The sequence below is a fragment of the Heterodontus francisci genome, chromosome 19 (assembly GCF_036365525.1).
Source record: "Heterodontus francisci isolate sHetFra1 chromosome 19, sHetFra1.hap1, whole genome shotgun sequence".
Taxonomy (NCBI): domain Eukaryota; kingdom Metazoa; phylum Chordata; class Chondrichthyes; order Heterodontiformes; family Heterodontidae; genus Heterodontus; species Heterodontus francisci.
The window spans coordinates 67,084,689-67,102,645 of NC_090389.1; the positions used below are offsets into that span (position 1 = coordinate 67,084,689).

A 17,957-nucleotide genomic window follows, 5' to 3' on the forward strand; every position below is an offset into this window, starting at 1 on the left:
AGGCTGCAACTAGCAGGGTACCACAAGAATCAGTGCTTGGGCCTCAGCTATTTACAATCTACATCGCGAACTTAGATGAAGGGAATATGTGTAATACATCCAAGAGGATGCAAAGAGGCTGCAAAGAGGCTGCAAAGGGATATAGACAAGTTAAGTGAGTGGGCAAGAATATGGCAGATGGAATATAATGTGGAGATATGTGACATTAACCACTTTGGTCGAAAAATAGAAAAGCATAATTATTTTAAGAGGTAATAGACTGGGAAATGATGATATTAGAGGGACCTGGGTGCCCTTGTGCACACATCACAGGAAGTTAATGTGCAGGTACAGCAATCGTTTTGGAAGGCAAATGGCATGTTAGCCTTTATTACGAAGGGATTGGTGCATAAGAGTAAAGAAGTCTTACTGAATTATGTAAGGCCTTGGTGAGATCATACCTGGAGTACTGTGTACAGTTTTGGAAGGATGTACTTACCTTAGATGGAGTGCATCAGTGGTTCACTAGACTGATTCCTGGGATGAGGGAATTGTCCTATGAGGGGGAGATTGAGTGGATGATGCCTATATTCCCTAGAGTTTGGAAGAATGAGTGGTAATCTCATTGAAAAATATATAATTCTTAACAGCCTTAACAGGGTAGATTCTGGGAGGCTGTTTCCCCTGACGAGGGAGCCTAGAACTAGGGGTCACAGTCTCAAAATAAGAGGCCAGCCATTTAGGACTGAAATGAGGAGAAATTACTTCATTCAGAGGTGAATCTTTGGAATTCGCTATCTGATAGGGTTGTGGGTGCTCAGTTCAAGTTAGAGATTCTTAAACTTTTGGATACTAAGGGTATCGAGGAAAATGTGGATAATGTGGGAAGTTGAGGTCAAAGAGCAGCCATGATCTTATTAAATGATGGAGCAGGCTTGAAGGGCTGAATGATCTAGTCCTGCTCCTATTGTGTTATTATGCTCTTATATTAAACCAACTTGAAATTACTTCGTAGAAACGCTTATTTGGCTACATTAAGGACATGCATTCAAAGGCTTTAGGAGGAATAATGGATATGATACATTTTCAATATATCCACCAAAGTAATGCATACTATAATGTTATAACAGAATCAGTCAGTTAATTGATCAAAATTTTTCTGTAGCAACTGTCGCCTGAAAATACCAGTTTTCTTGCTTAAAATATCTTCATAGAAATTGTGACATCTTAATTCTGCATCAGAGCTATCTCATGCTTGTATTTAAATCCTGTTACGGTCAAGTGAGGAGGGGTCAAAAGGATTCCCTCTTTTCCTTCTCCTTGTTTGACCACAACAGGTTTAATTCTTTCTTAAACTGAATGTACTGGCCAATTCAATAGGTGTTTGATTATTTACTTGCTACGACCATAACAAGAACCAATTGGACAGGTTTTCTTGAGCTTAACAAAGAAAAAGGTTAACTTTATTGTACCTAAACTGAACTAATGAAAATAATAAACTAGTGCCAACTTTCACTCACACTAGAGTTTTCTTTTTACAACACTATATCCTACATTGCAAGGCTTGTGAGGAGGGAGACGTAATGTCTTTCTGCATCAGAGAGGAGAAGCTTCTGGATTCTGACACGTGCAGACCTGAGTGGGGGGGGGGGGGGGTCTCTCTCTCTCTCTCTCTCTCTCTCTCCATACAGCTTGAAAGCTTTCAAATCCTGCCTGTTGACTGATCATCTTTGCATACTCCAGCTACAGTCAGAAACCTCGTTGGAGGAAAGCATCTGCATCGCTGTCTCCAAGAGACCCACCAAACCAGTCATCTACCTCTTTAAACTAAAAGCCTCAGGACCACTGAATTCAGCTAGAATGGGATGTGGGCATCACTGGCAAGGCCAGCATTTGTTGCCCATTCCTAAGTGTCCTTGACAACTGAATGGCTTGCTCAGCCATTTCAGAGGGCAGTTAAAAGTCAACCACATTGCTGTGGGTCTGGAGTCACATGTAGACCAGACAAGGACAGCAGATTTCCTTCCCTAAAGGACATTAATGAACTGGGTTTTTACAACAATTGACAATGGTTTCATGGCCACCATTAGACTAGCCTTTAATTCCAAATTTGTTAATTGTTAATTTGCCATGGTGGGATTCAAATCCATGTCCCCAGAGCATTAGCCTGGGGCTCTGGGTTACTAGTCTAATGACATTACCACTACGCCGCCACCTCCCCTATAATAGGTTAACAGAGTGGGGAGAGGTAGATTGGTTGAGTTAGAATCCATAGAGAAAAGGGGTATAGAGTCTGTTGTTTGGTGATTTGGCTGTCTTCTAGCTGAATTCAGTGGTGCTGAGGCTTTTAACCTTCTCCAGACTCTCGCTTCCCCTCTTCCCCCAAGGACTCTATCTTTTGACTCTGGCCTTTTGTGCAACCCCTCCCCACCCAGCCATTACCAGTCATGCCTTCAGTCTCCTCACTCCTACACTCTGGGATTCCATCTTTAAACTGCCTCTCTCTATTCCTCTCGCCTTCTTGAAGACCCTGCTTAAAACCCCCTCTTTGATGAAGGTTTTGGTCATGCTTCCTAATATTTCTTCTTTGGCTTGGCGTCCATTTTACCTCAAACCCCTGTGAAGCGCCTTGGAACATTTTTCGATGTTAAAGATGCTCTATAAATAAAAGTATTTTTATTATTATTTAGTCTAATCCATTTCTTTGATCTTTCCCAATTTCTTTTAATATGGTTTCATGTAATTTAAAAAAAAGAATCAGAACAGTAAATTATGCTGATACAATTTCCAGTATTTCTCAGGAGGCACTTATTACTGTAGATTATTGAGGATATACATGAAACTATTCACTGAATTTTACTGTGCTAACTGATCAAAAATACAAATCTGGTTCTCTTGGCTCATGATGCACCTTGCTGTTTCCGATCTTGCTTTTTTATCTAAATGTATCTCTTTCTAAATGTATTCAGTTCAAATAAAGTAAAACCAGTAAAATGCAAAGTACAGTTCTTGACAAATGCTGGATCTGGATGATGGCCAGCTGATAAAGGTTCCACCCTGCATTAATGTATAGGACATAGTCACAACTTTACAGCTCATAAAAATGCACTTGAATGTACAAACTGCACAGCAGATTTAAGAGTAATGTACAAAATGCTCCATTGCCCAGCATAGGCAGCCTTTATCTTTCAACCCCAAAACATGTTAAGGGGAAAAAGGGTTATCTTACCAAGATCATTAAATACGAAGATTCTACCAAGGGTGTGGGGAACTGGATAGCTCAGTTGGCTAGATGGCTAGTGAGTGGCTCAGAACAACATCAACAATGCGTTCAATTCCCGTTCCAGTCTGAGGAAAGCAATGGGAAACCACTGCATACACCCTCTTCCCCTAGTCATGCTCAACTCTCCTGGGTAGAAAAAAAAGAGAAGAGGACCTGCCCTTGGGCAGATCACCACCAAGGCGTGACACTATGAGTACTGCAATTACTGCTGAATTCTTTGATCTTTCAGAGGTAGATGTAACAGCTGTATTTAACAACCTTTGATAGCTGTTCTGGGGAAAATCTTTTTGGTGCTACTAAGTGGTACCTGCAAAACACATTGGAATTTTATTTTTTAGTTCTTTATTTGCCTGCAGATCATATGGTTTAGTACAGGTGAAGTCTCTCTGTAAGCCTGTTGAATGATTTAACTCAAGTTGAGCTGCACTGGTAAGAGTCAATAGGCTGGATACTTGGCGGCGGGCAAAATGAGCTACACGCGAAAAAGAGCTGCCGCGATTCCTAGCACGGCAAATCAATTAAATAGCTGGAGCGGGCCGTCCCCTCCCTCCACCCCGTTCAAATGGAGGGAGTGGGCTATCCATCCCTGGCAATGGTGTCTGCTGCCCGTGCGCAGGCACTGACACCATTTTTAAAGGGCAAAGAGCCCTACCATGAAATTTAAATATTTAAAGAAAGAGTTAATGAAGTTAAATAAATACATCCCTTTTGCCCCTCTCCCACCCCCAATAAAAATTAAATTAATTATTTGCCCTTCCCCTCGCCAAACACTTACATTTACTATCTGATCGTTCCCCACACCCCCCACAACTGCACAAACTTTAAACTATAACTCTTTCCACCATTCCCTACACCCATGATGCTAATTTGACCCCATTCTCCACCCCATCCCGGCACTGAGAAACTTGCTTCCTCCCACCTCCCCACCAGAGTTGTGCCTCATTTCACCGGACAGATATCCGAAGGCGCGGCAGTGCCAACCGCCGGGGTGAAGATCGCGGTGGGCCCTCAAGATCACAGGTGAGTATATGTAAATGTATTAATTTTATTAATTTGAATATGCTTATTGCGCTCCCATTGCCCAGCGGCAGGGGGGCCACCACGAGGTCTCGCCACAGGCAATATCAATCCTGCTGGCGTTGAAGGCAGTGGTGGACCTCATCCAGGGTCATCTTCATGTCCCCCCACCACGGATTACAATGTCGAGGCTCTGTATAATCCAGACCAATGTCATTTTGAATTGTATATCATAGTTTTAACAGTGGAGTTCAGGCTCCGGATTAAATTTCAGAAAAGCTTAATTTCAGACTTGAAAATTTCAATTTCAAATCTACTCATATTTACAATTATACCAATCATGACATTATTAATGAAAGAAATTTTCTTTATTCTGCAGGGCAAGTGTTAAATTAAATCTGTTTAAATAACTATATCTGTAATGTGTTTAAAATTATAAACAAGCAATATTTTTCCATTGCTGAATAACATTTTGAAGTTCAATCTATAGTGGGTTGCTAACAGTGTGTGGGTGGTTGTAGTTTTGCATATGGTGCTCCAAGATTTGGAATATAACTTACATTAAACAAGTCGTTTAAGATTGCACTGATTCGTGACTGCAGTCAGATTCTATCAAATGCAACAGGTCAGGACAAACCAGATATTTAGTTATAACCGGACCTTTATATAATAGTAGTAAGAATACTTCTGAATCAAGAGTAAATGGTTTGGATTTTTTTTTTAAAACATTGCATCAGCTATCCATTTATAGTATGTAAAATTGACTGTAATTGATCACAATCTGGACCATTTTTAGGAATCAGTAAAAAGAATTTTAATTCACCATTCAGTATTGACAAATTTGTCAGATGGAATAGGTCTATTGTGGGGCCAAACATTGTGAAAGAGCTGAATTACTTTCAATAGATAGAAAAGTGGAAAATAAAGTTCTTTACCCTTTTGTTAAATGGCATCTGATGGTTGTGCACTTTTCATATTTCCTGATGCTAATGTGCATTTTTCTTATATATTCACATTAAAACCCATATTCCGTTGGATTTTCACAAATTAGCATGAGAACTATTATTAATTTATGCAACTGGCTACATAGAGCTTGATGTTATCAGTACAGGAAATCAAGAGTATTAATATATAATTTCTTGCAGAGTAACATAACACTCTAACCCAGCTGACTTAAAAATCTGAGCAAAGAATGCTGTAATGAGAGCTGTAAGAAACAGCTGAGAAACATTTGGAACAGAAAAATGAAAATTTTGAATAACATCTGTAGTGGAGCTTATTTTCTAATTAGATTGAGCTCTCAATACAGCACTGATAGTCAGCCTGAACACAATGGTACAGTGTTCATGGCAGTGCATTATCCAAAAGCCCCACTCCAGCCATTAACACATAATCATGGCTGACATTTTAATGCAGTAATGAGGAAGCACTACATTAACAGAGATACCGGGCTCGATTTTCAGCCTCCACCGTGGCTGGGATTGGAGGCGGGCGGGAACTAAAAGTAGCCCCACCAGCTGGCATGCCAGTTCCTTGGCTCCATCCCACTTCTGGGCCATCTTTACAGAGGTGGGATTGGGGGCCAGCAGAGCTACCCGCCTGAATGCATGGGTAGCTGATCAGGCTCATTAAGAGGAATTTTCCAGTTGGCCTCCAGGCTCCCGTAGGCAGTGGAGGCCAGTTTAGGTGCCTAGAGGCATTCCTTGCCTATCCTGGGTGCTGCAGCAGCCACAAGCCGCCCTGCGGAGGGCTCCCCTCCCTGCCATCGAACCCCACCCCACAGTGGTGGCCTGGCTACAAAACCTATTTTTTAATTAAAGATTTTATAAAGTTGAAGAGAGGGCACCTCCATCTTGAAGCACCCTCTCTCTTACTTACCTTCCATTACAGCTTGCTGCGCCTTTCAAGCTGAAAGACCTCTGATTGGCCCTCCAGCTTCAAGAGCCCTCCCAACATCTTTAATTGGATGGCAAACCTGTCTCCAAGCCAATTAAGGGAGCACCCCTGTGAAAATCACAATACGTGTCTGTTTACCACCCCCCCCCCCTCCCCCGAATTAAAGACATTATATAAATGTAAGTTCTTATTGGGAATGTTTATGGCAGAAATAGTTTGGATCAACTTGGCTCCTCTATGATCCAACAAAGTAGGAATGTAGTGACAAGCGGGATTTGAAGTAAATGCTTTTAAGTAATATGGTGCAGCAAATGGGGTTGCTAAGGTCTCTTGGTCATGCTTTGTGTTGAAAGGCTGGAAACAAAAACAGGAAACTAAATGTCAGCTTTAAACGGATTGAAAGGTTTTCATTAGGGAAGTTAAAGAAACCAACATTTTTAAATAGATGCCAAACATTTAAACTTGAGGGTGTGTCACTGAAAACCATTCAAACTAAGTTTTACTCCCACAGAGTTGTCAAAGTTCATCGCCGAATGATCCAATGGTTCAAAAGTTTAGGATTTTCTAAGAAGCAGCACTATATGGGATGCAGGTGATTTACACAGAAGGATTTATTCAGTAACTAGATTATGGCTGCATTATAAGATTGTACCACACTCTAGATATATTTTTGCCTTTACTGCCTGGATGGAACAGAGAGAGGAGAATTGGGTGGGGATGATCACAAACCAGCTACAGAACTTGCTTAATTTTCATTCCATTAATTTAAATGGAGGGAAAATCAGGTGTATTCTGTCCTGGTCTGGGCTACCCCCTGCTAGATCTTCCCTCAATGCCCCACCCAGAGACAAAGCTTAATGTCTAGGTGGCTAAGATGAAAATGCAACCCTTGATCTCATAAAATGTAGTGAGTTAATCTTGAATCGTTTATAGAGGTATTCCTTCAACTTGATTGACATTAAAACATTGTTGTTTTAAAAATATGTCTTTCTATTAAATAACATACAATTTTGTGTTTACCTTTCTGCAGTCTTCTCATTAAAGCTTTAGCAGTATGCTTATATCCTCAGATAGAGTAACTAAGCTCTGCAATTATGTTCTTCAAATGTTCATCTGGGCAACATTATGTCACTTGGGATATGGAACCACGGTGGGTAGATGGAGTTAAGATACAGAGCCGTGATTTAACTGAATGATGAAACAGAATTGAGGGGATGAATATCCTAATCCTGATCCTGTGTTCTACATGACAGAAAGAGGGAGTATTTTTCAATTGACTGGAAGAGAGAGCTTAACTGAAAAATTCTGTTTTCCTGAGGTAGTGCATTCCTATGGACTTGACAATGTAGTTGTGACCAAACTTTATCATTTGAGTTCCTTGCAGTTTCGACCAGAGCCAGTGGAAAACAGAATTCAATGGTTTAATCATTCAAAGTAACTATTACAAGTGATGTTTGAAGGTTAATAAGTTAAAAAGGAATGGTCACTTTATATGTGTAAGTCACTGTAAGCCTGTTGAGTGATTTCACCCAAGTTGAGCTGCATTGGTAACAGTCAATGTCATTTTAAATTGTACTTTTCTGACTAAATGCTGGCAGTGTGGACCTGCTCTGCCACCAATGCATATTAGATAACAGTAGGTGCTATGCTCACAATTTTCCAACACTGGTGGCCATTGAGCTTCACCAGTACCAGCCTGTATGTAGAACATTTAGTTTATGATGTGATTTTGTTGGGAATAGGCGATTGACAAGAAGCAAATGAAGAAATGGTGCATGTGATTCATTTTACAACCTGAGACAGGGCTCAATTACCTTTTGCATCACCAGATTCTTCCTTTTTGAGTATAACTTTATCCTGTCTGACTGTCTGACTGTCTGTCTCATGTGCAGTAAATCACATTCCCAGACTTATACATCTGCAACATTTTTATATGATTGTGTGATTTTTAAAATCAATTTTAATGTTTATATCCAGTTTAAGGAATACTTAACAATTATTTTGTTACTCATCACTGAACACTCCAAACCTTTTCATGCTTCCTTCAACTCTGCAATAACTTTCCCCAGTTACAGAAAACATAACAGTGATACACCGGTGCTTCAATAAATAAGAAGTTCAGTGTCCTGTTGTTCCTTACAGCTATAAACCAGAAAATTAAGACTGCAAATATTTAGATTTATAAACTCAATTCAATTTCAAGATAACCACTTCAAAAGCATACTGAGAAAAAGCCCAAATGAAATGGTTATCTTATAGCTGTCATGGTCCTGTAGTTTTTTTTCCGGGAAGATGCAGTTTGCCTTTAAGGCTTGCAAAGGGTCAGTATTCCTTTAAGAACCAGCAAGTTTCAGGAATTATAGGAAGGTGCATTTTCATTGCCTTGGAAACAGCCATTTGGAGACTGCGATTCAAAGGGTGCATTCTCGTTACCATAGATATAGCCACTGGACGTGAATATTAAGCGATACATTTGTTACAATTCAATTTTGAATTGGCTTTTTAGTTGAAGACAGCTTGTTCTAAGAGGACACAGACGGACAGCTGTGGTGACAGCACCTAGAAAAGCGCTCTCAACCATTTAACCTTAAGGAATAGGATTTCAGTCTGTTTATTATTATCTCTCAAAATTCTAAAAATGTCAAGCCAAAACAGAGATCTCTGGTAATTTAAATTGAAGAAAGGGAAGTGGGACTGTGACAATCTTTTATCCCTCAAAACTTGAAAGTCAGATTGATTCTATTGAAAGTGTTCGCAAGTTGTTAATTGTTGAAATCCATCGCCGAAGAAGGAAAGCATCACCTACTGCCGGAGTTAGACTACGGACTGTTCTACTGTGGAAGAACCTTTTATTCTGCATCGGATAGCTGTGCAACATTCTGTGAGGACTTCAAGAAACATTGGACTGGAAATTTTCAAGGACTCTATTTTTTTCTATTTTAAACGTTATTTATATCTTCATAGTGTTTAAGAATTTAGTTCTTCTAATTAAAGAGTTAATTTGTTGATTTAAAGACACCTGGTTTGGTTAGCCTCATTCGGGGGTTAATAGATGGTACAATTTTGCTGGGTCTTTCTTTAATTTGGAAAGTTTTAAATGGTATGTTAGGTGATCTGTGGAGCAATGGGATTGAATTATCAGTGCGGTTCTCCCACCACAATCAGAATCATATATTTTGATTGGGGGCTTTGACAGGAGAAGTCGGTCGTAACATAGCCAAGGTCACAAAATGGGCATAATTATGGAATATGATCCCCAAAACACTAGGAATAATCCTGCTAAACCTAGAAATTCAATGAAATAAAAATACAATTTTTATAGTCACCACAAACCAGTGGTTCTAAATAGAAGCAGCTGGAATTGCAGGATATGATCCCTAAAACAATGGTACAAACCCTGCAACATATAATAAAATTTATGTTGACTTATTCTGTCACAGTAAATCAGTGGACTTGCTAGCTAAAATCAAGTTTTCTCATCCAATGTTGTCTCAGGTGCAAACTGAGGCAGAAATGGAAAATATTTGGAACTACATTCTATTTTAACTCTTACAAACCCACATTTTACTTTGGATGAGATAGTTATCTATTTTATATTAACATTTTTGTGACCTACACATCAATTTATTTCAAAATGCATTGAAACCTCCAATTTCAGACTGTATTTATGGCAAAATGCATTAGCAATATAGGAACATTGGAAATAGGATGTAGTCCATTCAACCCCTTGAGCCTGCTCTGCCATTCAACTAGATCATGGCTAATCATCTACTTCAACGCCATATTCCTGCACTATCCCCATATCCCTTGATGCCTTTAATATCTAGAAATCTATCGATCTTTTGTTTTGAATATACTCAATGACTGAGCCTCCACAGTCCTCTAGGGTAGAGAATTCCAAAGCTTCACCACCCTCTAAGTGAAGAAATCCCTCAGCTCAATCCTAAATGGTCTGTCCCTTATTGTGAGACTGTGTCCTCTGGTTCTAGACATCACCACCCACTCCCCCCATCCCTCAGCCAGGGGAAACATCCTTCCTGCGTCAACCCTGTTGAGCCCTGTAAGAATTTTGTATGCTTCAATGAGATCACCTCTCATTCTTCTAAACTCTAGACAATACAGGCACAGTCTCCTCAATCTCTCCTCATGGACAATTCTGCCATCCCAGGAATCAGTCTGGTGAATCTCCGTTGCACTCTTTCTATGGCAAGGTAAGGAGACCAAAACTGTACACAGTACCGCAGATGCGATTTCACCAAGGCCCTATACAATTGCAGCAAGATTTCTTTACTCCTGTACTCAAATTCTTTCACAATAAAAGCCAACATACTATTTGCCTTGCTAATTGCTTGCTGCACCTGCATATTAGCTTTCAGTGACGTATGAACAAGGACACCAAGGTCCTTTGGACAGCAACACTTCCAAACCTCTCAACATTTAAGAAATACTCTGGATTTCTGTTTTTCCTACAAAAGTGGATCACTTCACATTTATTCACATTATATTCTAGCTGCCATGTTCTTGCCCATTCACTTAGCCCCTTGTAATCTCTTTGCAACCTCCTCACAACTCACATTCCCATCTAGTTCTGTGTCATCAGCAAACTTGGAAATATTACATTTGGTCCCCACATCCAAATCATTGACACAGATTGAGAACAGCTGTGGCTTTGCAGTTCCTCAATAGTCACAGCCCGCCAAACTGAGAATGACCCGTTTAATCCTACTCTCTGATTTCTGTCCGTTAATCAATTCTCAATCCATGCCAATCCCATGTGCTCTAATTTTTCTTCCTAACCTCCTGTGTGGGACCTTATCAAAAGCCTTCTGGAAATCAAAATACACCACATCCACTGGTTCCCCCTTATTTATTCTGCTGGTTACATCCTCAAAAAACTCTAACAAATTTGTCAAACATGATTTCCCTTTAATAAATCCATGTTGACTCTGCCCAATCCTACCATTATTTTCTAAGTGTCCAGTTATCATTTCCTTTATATAATTCTAGCATTTTCCCTTCTACTGATGTCAGGCTAACAGGTCTGTAGTTTCCCGTTTTCTCTCTCCCTCCTTTCTTAAATAGTGGGGTTACATTTGCAACCTTCCAATCTTCAGGAACTGTGCCAGAATATACAGAATTTTGGAAGATGAACACCAGCGCATCCATTATCTTTACAGCCACCTCTTTCAACAATTTAGGATGTAGATCATCAGGTCCAGGGGATTTATCAATTTTCAGTCCCAATAATTTCTCCAGTACTACTTTTTTACTCATATTAATTTATTTCAGTTCCTCATTCTCACTAGTCCCTTAATTCTTTACTATTTCTGAGAGGTTTTTTGTATCTTCCTCCGTGAAGACAGACATAAAGGGCTGGATTTTGTTCTCCTCCAGGTGTTGGGTTCTGTGGCGGTGGGTGAGGGGGAGGGCGCTTGAGGATGACTCCAGATGAGACCCGCCACGGACCTTGACGCCAGGAGGGCCCGTCCAGTCCTCCCGAAGGCAGCAAGGCATCACGGCGGCCTCCCCATCGTTAGACGATGGGACCACAATTTTAATATGCCAATCAATTAAAATAACTAATTTAAATAAACTTACGTCGCCTTCTGATGGCTTGCCGCAATCTTCGACCCTGCGGCTGGCACTCGCACGCCTTTGGATCCCGGTCTGGGAATCGAGGCGCCACACTGGTAGGGAGGCGGGGGAGGTAAGATTATCTGTGCCTGCGCACAGGCAGCTAACATCATTGCTGGGGATGGACAGCCCGCCCCCTCCACAGGATCGGGAGGGGGGGCGGGGAGGTGCACCCCAGCCTGGCTATTTAAATGAGCCGCCGTGCTTAGGATCGTGGCAGCTCTGTGACATGTGGACCGCAAGGGCGGCCCGCCATTTTTTTTGCCCGCCACCGAAATCGGCTGCGGGCACATAAACTTCAGCCCAAAGAGGGAATTTTACGATAGCCGCAGTGTTCCCGATGATGGGACCAGAAATTGGCGTAACTTCCATTTCCTCCGCATTTCCCGTTTCACACACAATTTGATATGTAAATTAACTATGCGGCGACAGGCACGGGGGACACACGGGATCTTACGGTGGGGGCAGCCTTTTATTGGTGGAATCTGCCGTCACTGCCCTAAGCACCATGATTGCCACAGGTATAACAGATTTTGTGCTAGCAGCCTCAAGGATCATCAGCCTTCCTTTCATTTAAGTATCTTCAGGTTAACCTAACTTCAAGCTTTTACTTAATTCCAAATATTTTTGCCTCCCTTATTTTGTGAAAATCACCACCAACTTCACGTCATTTATTTTCGCCGGAGCCAAATTGAGTCTCATGTCAACCAGTAGGCAGAGACCAGCCCCAGAGTTCAGTGATGCCTCCCTGCAGGTTCTCCTCCAGGCCGTCAAGGAAAGGCAGGAGGTCCTCTTCCCTGCAGATGGAGAGCAAAGACCCGCTTCATCAAGGCAGCTGGAAAGAGGTAGCAGAGGAAGTCTCGAACTGTGGGGTGACATGCAGAACATGGTTTCAGCGCCGCAAGCACATCAATGACTTGCTCAGATCTGCGAGTGTATGTTTTCTTGATGAAGCAGCTCCTTTGTTTTCTTCCATGGCTCTGTGTCTTTAAGGCAGAGGGGACACAAGGTATGCAGTGGAATGCATGAGCTGCCTTTGTGCCATTCACTAAATAATTTGGTGCCAAGATGAAGATTGGCATTGTTTATGTGCTTGGATGTGTCGTGCAAAAGCAATTGCAGAATGAGTAATATTGATGCATGTATGCAATGGTTGTGATGCATCATTTGCCATGTCATTAAATCTGGACTGTCACAACCAATGTGAGCATGCTAGAAAGGGAGAAGGGTCCCTGACATCTGGGTGCTGACCACTGCTGAGGAGTAGGCGTCAGAGTTGGTGAGAGAGGAGGGAGATAGGGCGAGCAGAGATGGCGAGGCAGCAGCCACAATGCGTAAGAGTGAAGTGTCATTTCCACTCTTGCAGCCATATGTGGACACTAAAGGAAATTGTGTGAACTCTTGTGAATCAGATACTTCAAGTGCCTCTGTTTGTGTCTCCACTGCAGGTGCCCACACTCAAGTCATGGAACGCCGTGTGGCCCAAGAATCCTCCTCTGAGGTGGAAGAAGAAGCCAATGGCCCAGAGGGTGCACCATCACCTGCCTCTTCTTCCACCTCTGCTAGCACAGATACATCCACACAGTTCGCGGGGGGTGGGGGTGAGTGCGGGGGTTAAGATTAGAATCTGGATCACAAGCTGGTGCTCTCGACACAGACACGTCCCAGCAGCTGAGGGAACATGTGCCATCCGGGTCCCCTGATAATCGGAGGACTGCTGGGGACCAGGCCCCTGCTCAGCCCCATACTCATGATGATCCTGTTTGTAGCTACAAGATGCCTGCTGGATGTACAGCAAAGCCATATGGAAAGTAATTCAGAGATGTCTGAGGTCATGCATGGCTTTGTGTGTGCCATGGAGGAGTTCATGCAAGCCATTAAGTTTGCAATGTCCCAGGCATTTGAGCATATGGCTTCTTCAGTCAAGAGTCTGGCGAGCTCTGTGGCGAGTCTGGTTGAGCACTCAAGCCATATGCGATCTGACCTGCACTCCATCGCTGTTGCCGTGGGCTTCATGCAGCACAGTCTAAGCGAGAGGGGGACAAGGAACCTGGACCTCCCTCCAGGTGCTCCTTCCCCTCAGGGAGATAGGCAGGTGCATTGTGCACACAGATGGAGGAGGAGCATGTGTCAACTGCCCCTGGGCCTTCCTCTCAGGACACCCCGAGGGTAAGTGGCATCTCGTCCTCTCCCTCCCCCCCCCCCGACATTGACCCCCCCTACCTCCAGCAAGCGAGCGCACGGAGATACTCAAGGACCATTGCTGCAGACGCCCAGTAGGAGGGAACCATCAGGCCTCATTCTCCAAGAGGACGCCGACTACGGTCATCCACAGCAACAGGGCAGCGCACTGAGCATCTGCCTCCACCTCAGCTGCTAATGTTGGTGTAGTACTTTGACGTAGTGGGAGAAAAAGGAAATTGAAATAGTTTTGAGCACAAAGGTGGCATGAGTGATGTACATATTGTGAGAATAGAAAAGATTGATCAATACATATTTATTGCATTTAAAATTATGTTACTGTTACTCGTTACTGTTTTGCTTGGTTTCAGATGGATACAAAGATGTTGGAGGCCTATGGCAAGAATGCAATGATGCAAATCATCTCAAAAAATGTCCAGTGTCCATTTCTCATTGAAATTTGAGCCTTCAGTCGTCAATGATGGCTGTTTTCCTATTGCTGATCATTAACTTTTTCCAATACATCCCTAATTTTTGTTTTCTGGGGTCATCAGTCAACACTGCTTGCAGTGGTGTGTAGTCGCATTCATCGTAGCCCATAGACGATTTCAAATGCCAATCACATGAAAGTGCAGCAATGCTTTGTTAAGATTGCAGCCATGAATAAGACTTCATGCAAAACTGAATTTCTGTGGGGAATTATGTTTCTCCTCCCAATGTTCCTTGATGATCCGGCTTATTGTTGCTGAAAAGTGCATTAATTAGGTTCTCCTTGCTGCCTGGCTGTCCTCATCTCCAGGTAAGTAGATGAAATCATTGGCACGTTGAAAAAGGGCATTGGTCACCTTTTTGCACCTGTGGGTTGCAGACTGCGAGATGCCACATATGTGACCGTGGATCACTGGAAGGAACTGCTAGCAGAAAAATTGAGTGCAGCAGTCACCTTGAGAGCAACCGGCATGGGATTCCCACCGAAGCCGGATCCTACAAATTTCTGTGACCATTTCATGTGACATCCTTAGGTGTCTCTAACATTGCCTCTCTGACATTTGTCAGTCATTTGTCCTTGTCCTGAGGATGTGATGACGTGCCAGTGCCCGTCTTCAATAAGGCCGTTCCTGGATGTTATCATTTGGAGCTTCCTCACCTTCTTGTTCTGCCTGTTGCTGGCACTCATGCATCATGAGTTGAGGGAAAAGAGCCCTCCTTAGTCTCTCTCTTTGCTCTTCTTCCCATGGTACTAGACAAATTTGGTGGCAGCAATGTGCACCATCTATAATATGCACTGCAGCAACTCACCTGCGACCTCTACCACCGAGAAGGACAAGGACAGTAGATGCATGGGAGCACCACCACCTGCAAGTTCCCCTCCAAGCCACACACCATCCTGACTTGGGACTATATCATCACCCCTTCGCTGGGTCAAAATCCTGGAACTCCCCTCCTAACAGCACTGTGGGTGTACCTACACCCCAAGGACTGCAGCGGTTCAAGAAGGCAGCTCACCACCACCTTCTCAAGGCAATTAGAGATGGGCAATAAATGCTGGCCTAGCCAGCGATTCCCACATCTCCTGAACGAATAAAAAAAGTCACATTAAATATTGAAAAGCTTCCCTAATTCTTTCTTCTTTTGGGCCTCCTTATCTCGAGAGACAATGGATACGCGCCTGGAGGTGGTCAGTGGTTTGTGAAGCAGCACCTGGAGTGGCTATAAAGGCCAATTCTAGAGTGACAGGCTCTTCCACAGGTGCTGCAGAGAAATTTGTTTGTCGGGGCTGTTGCACAGTTGGCTCTCCCCTTGCGCCTCTGTCTTTTTTCCTGCCAATTACTAAGTCTCTTGGACTCGCCACATTTTAGCCCTGTGCAGGTTCAAAAGCATACTGTGCCGATTTGCATGAATGATTAAGTGTGTGGAAACTTTAACTTTCATATTTAAAGAAGAAATAAATGGGTGTGAGTTTGGCGCTTTCCTTAGACCTTGTTTATTTTCGCTAATTCTGGCTAATTTGCACTCATTTTACTTTTCGGTGTAATCTAATGAGATTTTATCGTTTTATCCCAATTTAACATCAGCATAATCGGTGCAGATGGACGAATTTAACATCTTGCTGGGTGCTTGCTCCGGGTTGCATCCACAGAGGAAATTCAAGGCTTGAGTGAAAAACAAACATAATTGACCAAAGGTTGCCAATTTTTTAAAAATGACCAAAAAAAGAAGAAAGGCTCATTAAAAATTGACTTTTAAGTAATAACAAACAGGCTACACATTAGTAAAACGACACAAAAATATATATCCATAGTCTCAACTCCCAAAAAGTTGACATACAGTGTATTTCGGAGAGGCATGCGGGTATGGAATGTTCAAGGATTAAAATTACAACAAATGTGCAATAATCAAGTTTTCTGCTGAAATTTCTCTGCAGAAATGGAAAGGTCACATTTCATCCTTCCTCCAACTTCCTCCAACTTCATCCATTGCTTTGTTTGGCTGTAGTTCCTTTTCTAAATGTTATCCGGCAGCATTTCATCTTCAACTTTCCCATTAATTGTATTTATCTCATTTTATCATTAATCTTTTGTTAAATGACAAACTGTCATCTTGTTAAGCACATTCAGGTAAGGTGTTTTCCACAGTCGGAACAGTTTTATTAGAAAGAGACACGGCTTCAGCTTATTTTTTATCTAAATCTTTTTCTGTGCGCTTAACATTTTTTAAATTATAAAATGCGGACTAAGTGTGTTGACTAATAACATTGGAAATAATTTCCAGTTGTCAGACTGCGAAAATTGTTTTGACTGAATTTCGGCCAAACTTTTATTGTTGTTGATATTCGATACTTTGCACAATAAATGTGGTTCCGTTTTAAAACCACAGACCAGATTCTTAAATTATCGTTGTGCTATTAGTCCATGTATTGTTGTTCGTTGTATTATTTGTAATCCTGTCTATTATGTGCACCAGTTTTTGTTTTGCAGTCCATTTGTTTTACATTTAGCGCATAATAAGAAAGAAATTTGTAAACTACGTACCTTTAAACAATCAGCTCAGGATTTCCTCCGAGATGTCTGAAAAGATAAGCTAAACGTGCACAAATCTCCAATCACTTTTAGTAAGATTTCCCTTCAGAAATTCCTTCCATCCATTCAAAACAATTCATTTCTGTACCGTGGAGACGTGGAGCAGTGTTTACCGTATTCCACTGTGCCGTAAGTCCTCGAAAAAACACGATATAATACCGCTCTTATACAACGGCAGTATCTCACTTCTCCTTTTCCATATAAACCACATGAAAGAGGGCGCTTAATCTCAAATAGCAATGGATAGATTTTAATATTTCACTGGGTTACAAAGATTTGTTTTAGGTAGTATACCTAATGCACGGTAGCCAATGTGGAGGTGGGAAATTAACGACTGCTTTACAACCAGGCAGTCTTCCGAGTTACCAATGAATATTTAGAAAATGCCATTATGGAAATATATACTTTTGATTAATTTACCAGAATGCAACTGTTTATTTTCATGCGATAACAAAAGCTTCAGAGGTAACAGGAAATAATTCCATCCCAGCATTTTGTAAATGATCTATGATCATTCCCATCTGCTGACTCAATGCGGTTATGACAAATCATAGAGAGATACAGCACTGAAACAGGCCTTTTGGCCCACCGAGTCTGTGCTAACCATCAACCACCCATTTATACTAATCCTACATCAATCCCATATTTCCTACCACATCCCCACCTTCCCTCAATTCTCCTACCACCTACCTAAACTAGGGGCAATTTACAATGGCCAATTTACCTATCAACCTGCAAGTCTTTGGCTGTGGGAGGAAACCAGAGCACCTGGCAGAAACCCACACGGTCACAGGGAGAACTTGCATACTCTGAACAGGCAGTACCCAGAACTGAACCTGGGTCGCTGGTGCTGTGAGGCTGTGGTGCTAACCACTGCGCCACCCCAA

At 42.0% G+C, this 17,957-nt stretch overlaps 1 protein-coding gene across 2 annotated transcripts in view; it reads right to left on the reverse strand.

Annotated features, from left to right (window-relative positions):
* Nucleotides 1-17,137, reverse strand: part of hrh1 (histamine receptor H1) — a 40,270-nt gene extending 23,133 nt beyond the window's left edge. For both annotated transcript variants that reach the window (XM_068051851.1, XM_068051850.1), the window contains exon 1: nt 17,023-17,137. The gene's annotated coding sequence lies outside the window, so the exon portion shown is untranslated. The remainder of the gene's footprint in view (nt 1-17,022) is intronic.
* Nucleotides 17,138-17,957: the final 820 nt, after the last annotated feature.